This window comes from Nomascus leucogenys, unplaced genomic scaffold (genome assembly GCF_006542625.1).
Source record: "Nomascus leucogenys isolate Asia unplaced genomic scaffold, Asia_NLE_v1 001473F_35255_qpd_obj, whole genome shotgun sequence".
In the NCBI taxonomy this organism is placed as follows: Eukaryota; Metazoa; Chordata; class Mammalia; order Primates; family Hylobatidae; genus Nomascus; species Nomascus leucogenys.
The window spans coordinates 29,066-35,291 of record NW_022096411.1 but is presented as its reverse complement, the minus strand read 5'-3'; the positions used below and the strand labels follow the sequence as shown (position 1 = coordinate 35,291).

General features: G+C 48.3%; 1 long non-coding RNA gene across 1 annotated transcript; it reads left to right on the top strand.

Annotated features, from left to right (window-relative positions):
* Positions 1 to 3,806: 3,806 nt before the first annotated feature.
* Positions 3,807 to 6,172, top strand: LOC115833917. The gene is made up of 2 exons (XR_004029125.1): positions 3,807 to 3,939; positions 5,497 to 6,172. It is a non-coding gene; the product is annotated as an uncharacterized LOC115833917 (long non-coding RNA).
* Positions 6,173 to 6,226: the final 54 nt, after the last annotated feature.

Below are 6,226 nucleotides of genomic sequence, written 5' to 3'. Positions count from 1 at the left end.
ACATGACTCTTGCATGGTAAGGGCACATGTAAGTCTTTAGAGAAGAGCTCCTGTGTGCAGGGGTGGTGGGCTAGGATAGAGAATGGCTGTGAAAGTAAACAGATAGAAAAAGATACCGTGAAATTCCTACTCAAAAGAAAACTGATGTAGTTATATAGATATCAGACAAAAGAAACTTTAAGGTAAAAGGTGTCATCCGGAATAAATAGGGCTATTTTATGCTAATAAAAGTTTTATTTCGGCTGGACGTGGTGGCTCACATCTGTAATCCCAGCCACTTTTAGGAGGCCGAGGCGAGTGGATCACCTGAGGTCAGGAGTTCAAGAACAGAGCCCAGCCAACATGGTGAACCCTGTCTCTACTAAAAATACAATAATTAGCCGGGCATGGTGGTATGCACCTGTAATCCCACTACTCTGGAGGCTGAGGCAGGAGAATCACTTGAACCTGGAGGAGGAGGTTGCAGTGAGCCGAGATTCTGCCATTGCACTCCAGCCTGGGTGACAAGAGTGAAACTCAGTCTCAAAAACAATCAAACAAACAAACAAAAACCTCATCAGGGAACATCAGGGAGGTAATGGTGTTTTTTGGTTTTCTTTTGAAACAGGGTCTCACTATGTTGCCCAGGCTGGAGTGCAATGGTGTGATCACGGTTCATTGTGGCCTAGACCTGGGCTCAGATGATCCTCCCACCTCAGCCTCCCAAGTTGCTGGGACTACAGGTGCAAGCCACCATGCCCAGCTAGTTTTTAATTTTTTTGTAGAGATGGGGTTTCACCATGTTCCCCAGGCTGGTTTCAAACTCCTGGGCTCAAGTGATCCTTCGGCCTTGGCCTCCCAAAGTGATAGGATTACAGGCATAAGCCACCAGCCGGACTAGCAGTTTTAAATTTGTATACATCTAATAATGTAGTCTCAAAAAATATGAAACCAAAAACTGCTGAGCTACAGGGACAAATAAATTCACAGTCCCTGAGGGAGATGATTCCTTCTCAGCAGACAAACCCTAAAAAACAAAAATAAATAGAAGATTGAAAGACAATACTGAGTACTTAATGGAGTTATATCTAGAACACTGCATTCAGGTTGCAGAGTACATATTCTCTTCAAAGATAAAAACAGACAAGAATCATTGACAAAAAGTAAATATATATTGAGTTACAAAACAAGTCTCCATAAGGCAGATTTCAAAGAATTGAAATTATTCAGAGTATGCGCCCTAAACACATACAATTAAACTAGAAATCAATAACAAATATATGGCCGGGCACACAGTGACTCATCCCTGTAATCCCAGAACTTTAGGAGGCCAAAGCAAGAGGATCATTTGAAGCCAGAAGTTTGAGTCCAGCCTGGGCAACATAGTGAGACCCTGTCTTTATAAAAATAAAAGAGAAAGTAGCTGGGTGTGGTGGCATGTGCCTGTAGTCCTAGCTACTCAGGAGGCTGAGGCAGGAGGATCACTTGAGCCTAGGAGTTGGAGACTGCAGTGAGCCATGATTACACTACTGCACTCCAGCCTGGGTGACAGTGAGACTGTCTCAAAAAAAAAAATAAAACCCACAAAATATCCCCCAAAACCAAATATATAACTAGAACATCCTCATATATTTGGAAATTAAGAAATAACGCTGCTAGGTGGGCATGGTGGCTCACGCCTGTAATCCCAGCACTTCAGGAGGCCAAGTCGGGAGGATCACTTGAGTTCAGGAGCTTGAGACCAGCCTGAGCAACATAGCAAGACCCTCTCTCTTAACAAAACATTTAACAAAATTTAGCCAGGCGTGGTGGCATGTTCCTCTAGTTCCAGCTACTTTGGAGGCTGAAGTGGGAAGATCGCTTGAGCCTGAGAGTTGGAGGCTGCAGTCAGCTCTGATTGCACCACTGCACTCCAGCTTGGCTGACAGAGCAAGACCCTGTCTCTAAAACAGAAAGGAGAGAAGGAAGGAGAGAAAGAAGGGAAAGGAAGGAGAGAGAGAGAGGGGAAAAAAAGAGAGAAAAGAAACTGCTAAATAAGCCAACAGTTGGAGAACTCAAAAAATAAAATTAGGTAACATTTTAAACTGAACAATGATGAGACCACCACATAAAAATTTGTAGGATACAGATAAATCAGCACATAGAGGGAAACTGGTAACTTAAATCCCAGCCATTTGGGAGGCTGAGGTGGGAGGGATCCCTTGAGCCCTGGAGGTTGAGGCTGCAGTGAGCTATGATTGCACCATTACGTTCCAGCCTGGGCAACAGAGTGAGACCCTGTCTCCAAAAAAAGACTGTTGTTTAATTTTCACAGATTTGTGAAATGTAAAATTTAAATGTTAATCCCACTCACAAAATAATGCCACAGAAACATCAGAATAATGTTTGACCAAATATCTGGCACTGTGGCCCTGCCAAGTTGACACATAAAATTAAACATCACCCTGGCCGCAAATAATGGTAGGTACATCATCATCCTCATGTCCAAGGAAACCTCAAGACTTCTGGGCTTTGAAGAATATTTTGAAGCTGCCAAAATAACAGACCACTTCCAGTGACCCTGAAAACCTGAGAGTTTCTAGAGCCTTCACTTCTGGGTCCTGAGGAAAATGGTCCTGTATTTCCTCTGGAGACAGCCTGAGAGAGAGGGATCCTTGGTGGTGCAGGTGGAGTCTTTGAGGCCTGGGGCATAGAGAGTGGGCAGGGGACTGACCAGCAGGAGGCCAGAATGGGGGACACCCACAAACATGGGAGCAGGGCAGAGGTGACTGGATGGGGCAGTCACCTGTGCTCTGAGAGAGGACAGCCAGGCAGGACCCAGAGGGCTCTGCAGAGGCACCAGGGACCCTAAAAAGGGAGGTCACTGAGCAGGACAGCAGGACCCAACCTCCTCTGCCCAGGCCTGGACACATCTCAGTCCAGGAAGGGGTGAGGTGAGCCTGGGTGGTCAGAGCTGCAGCTGCACCTGCTGGAGAGGCCCAGCCCAGCCCAGCCCCGCAAGGTCCCCAGGATCCAGCCAGACCCAGATTTCCCGCCACAGAAAGATGTGGTCTGAGGCTGCCTCTGTTGAGAGGCCATGGCAGGTGCAGGGACAGGCAGGGCCCTAAAGGGAGCCGCTGGGGGCACTATTTAAAACAATCCCTTCCTCTCCCGAGACATGGGGCTGTCCTTGGGAGAACCACAGTTTCTGAGTCCCAGGCAGTGATGAGTGTCACACTCAAGGGGACTGCTGGGGAGGGAGCAGCTTCAGCCCAGACCCCCAAGGCAGGTGCTGCTCCAGCCCTGAAGGTGAGAGGAGCCAGGGTCAGGGGCAGCAGTGGACCAAGGCTCCCAACAGGGGAGAAGCTAGACTGGATTGGGGCCTCCCAGGGGCTTCCCCTGTACTTGCATCAGTGTTTCTTAGGGTGTCCACATCCCATTACTGCTCAGCACCTTGCCCATCTCCCCGACGATCGGGAGCTGTCTGGGATGCAGCCTTTGGCGCTTAGGGGACTCTCAGTGTTTGTGGGACACTGGGATCTGAGCATCAGTCCATGGAGCCTAAGCTCACTATGGTTCTCGTGATCTCCATGAGATAACGTGAAGTCTTCTGTTTGTCTCTCCGTCTGTCTAGCATCCCACAACCATGGCTGGCAGATGCCAAGGGGATGTGTGAGATGGCCCAGCTCCAGGATGAAACTCAACTTGAGGGAAGCTGGGGAGAGCCTCACAGCGCTGGACAAGCCATTGGATGGCACTGCTCCGAGGGGACACACCCGGTGGCGTGGACAGGGTTACGGAGGACCTAAGGCAGAGGGTGGCTTCAAATGTGACAGTCGATCAGCCGCTGGGGAAATGCCAGAGGGGATTTGACAGCTGGGCCAGGTGTTCCAGGACAGCACTTTCCAAAAGATTTTCCATCCAAACTTCCAGCAAGAAGTAGATCTTCCATCGTTATCCAGAGCATATCTATGCATTCAGGTAACCGAAGCAACATTCCAGGAACCCTCACCATCCCTCCCGTTGAACAGCTCGCTCTCCAGCTGGAGTCAGCTCTGGGCTGCCTCACTTTAACAAAATGCTGGTTGCAGCCACTGGAATTAATTTCACACCCTCTGAGTTGCAGTGCAAAATTTGAAGAGTGGCAGTTGAAGCTCAGTATCATCAAGGATTCATTTATTTTATGATGGTTAACAACATTTTCCAGGCCACACTAACTGGGCCAGCTGGTAATAATAATAATGATAATCGGCCGGGTGCGATGGCTCACGCCTGTAATCCCAGCTCTTTGGGAGGCTGAGGTGGGCTGATCGCCTGAGATCAGGAGTTCGGGACCAGCCTGGTCAACATGGTGAAACCCCCGTCTCTACTAGAAACACAAAAATTTAGCATGATGGCGGGCACCTGTAGACCAGCTACCTGGGAGGCTGAAGCAGGAGAACTGCTCGAACCCAGGAGGCAGAGGCCACAGTGAGCTGAGATAGCACCATTGCACTCCAGCTTGGGCAGCAGAGTGAAACTATCTCAAAATAATAATAATAATAATAATAATAATAATAATAATAAGCCCCTGAAGGTATTATACATGCAGCACTTTCCAGTTTAAAAAGGACTTTCAAAGGACAAGTAATGTATGGTCTCACCGATAGGAGGTACCCAGAGTAGCCAAATATAAAGACGGGAACTAGCATGGTGGGTGCCAGGGGCTGGGGGAGGGAGGAATGGGAAGTTAGTGTTGAATGGGGACAGAATTTGAGTTTTGCAAGATGAAAAAGATCTAGACATGCCATTGCACTCCAGCCTGGGCAACAGAGTGAGACTCTGTCTCAAAAAAAAAAGAAAAAGCCAGTTGTGATGGCTTACACCTGTAAAATAAACCCAGCACTTTGGGAGGCCAAGGCAGGTGGATCAGAGGTCAGGAGTTCGAGACCAGCCTGACCAACATGCTGAAACCCCATCTCTACTAATAAGACAAAAATTAGCTGGCATGGTGGTGGGCGCCTGTAATCCCAGCTACTCAGGAGGCTGAGACAGGAAAATCGCTTCAACCCGGGAGGAAGAGATTGCCATGAGCTGAGATTGCGCCAGTGCACTCCAGCCTGGGCAACAGGGCAAGACTCTCAAAAAAGAAAAATCTAGAAATGGATGGTGGTGATGGTTGCACGACATTGTGAATGTAGTTAATGCCACTGAACTGTGTACTTAAAAATGGTCAAGATGGGCCAGGCGCAGTGGCTCAGATCTGTGATCCCAGCACTTTGGGAGGCCCAGGTGGGTGGATCATGAGGTCAGGAGATCGAGACCAGCCTGGCCAACATGGTGGAACCCCATCTCTATTAAAAATACAAAATTTAGCTTGTCGTGATGTAATCCCAGCTACTCGGGAGGCTGAGGCAGGAGAATTGCTTGAACCAGGGAGTTGGAGGTTGTGAGCTGAGATCACACCACACTGCACTCCAGCCTGGTGACAGAGCAAGACTTTCAAAAAAAAAAAGATGATAAATTTTAGGTTGTGTGTATGTTACTACTTTTTTACAGATGAAGAAAACAACACTTTGACATGCATTATCTCCCAACACCAACCTCAACCCAGCCCTGGAAAGTGAGCAGAGCCAGCAGCATTTCCAGCCCCACCTCTGGAGGAAGGAGAGGAACCTGAGACTCTTGGGTGACCTGAGGCGTCTCTGGCAGCACCAGCAAAAGAGCCTGGCCCTGGTCGCCCAGCACAGGTTCTCAGTCCCTCCTGACTGCCACTGCTCCCTCAACACCAAAGCACAGGGTCCCGAGATGTTGGGAGAGGTCGGAGATGCTGGGCTGGGAGAGGACCCGGGGCCTGTCAGAAGCCATGACAAGATGCACTCACTGCTCGGGAGGAAGCTACTGGCCTCTGAGTGAAATCTGTAAGTATGAACTCTGGAGATGTATCGTACAACATGGAGTCTACACTTAATAAATGTATACTGGAAAATTGCTAAGATTAGATCTTCCATGTTCTCACTACAAAAGCATAAGTATGGGAGGTGACGGACGTGTGTGTCAGCTTGATTTAATCATTTTGCAATGTGGCAAAGCATCGCATTGTAGGTGGTAAATACATACAGTTTTGTCAATTATACCTTCAAGAAGCTGGGGTGGTTGGTGTGTATGTGTGACTGTGCGATATGAGGTCCGTGAGGTGCTGAACATGGTGCATTAAACAGCATTTTCATTCTTATCTCACGATTCCTGGACTTGAACCGTTGAGTGGCTTCTGGCTAAAGCCAAACCT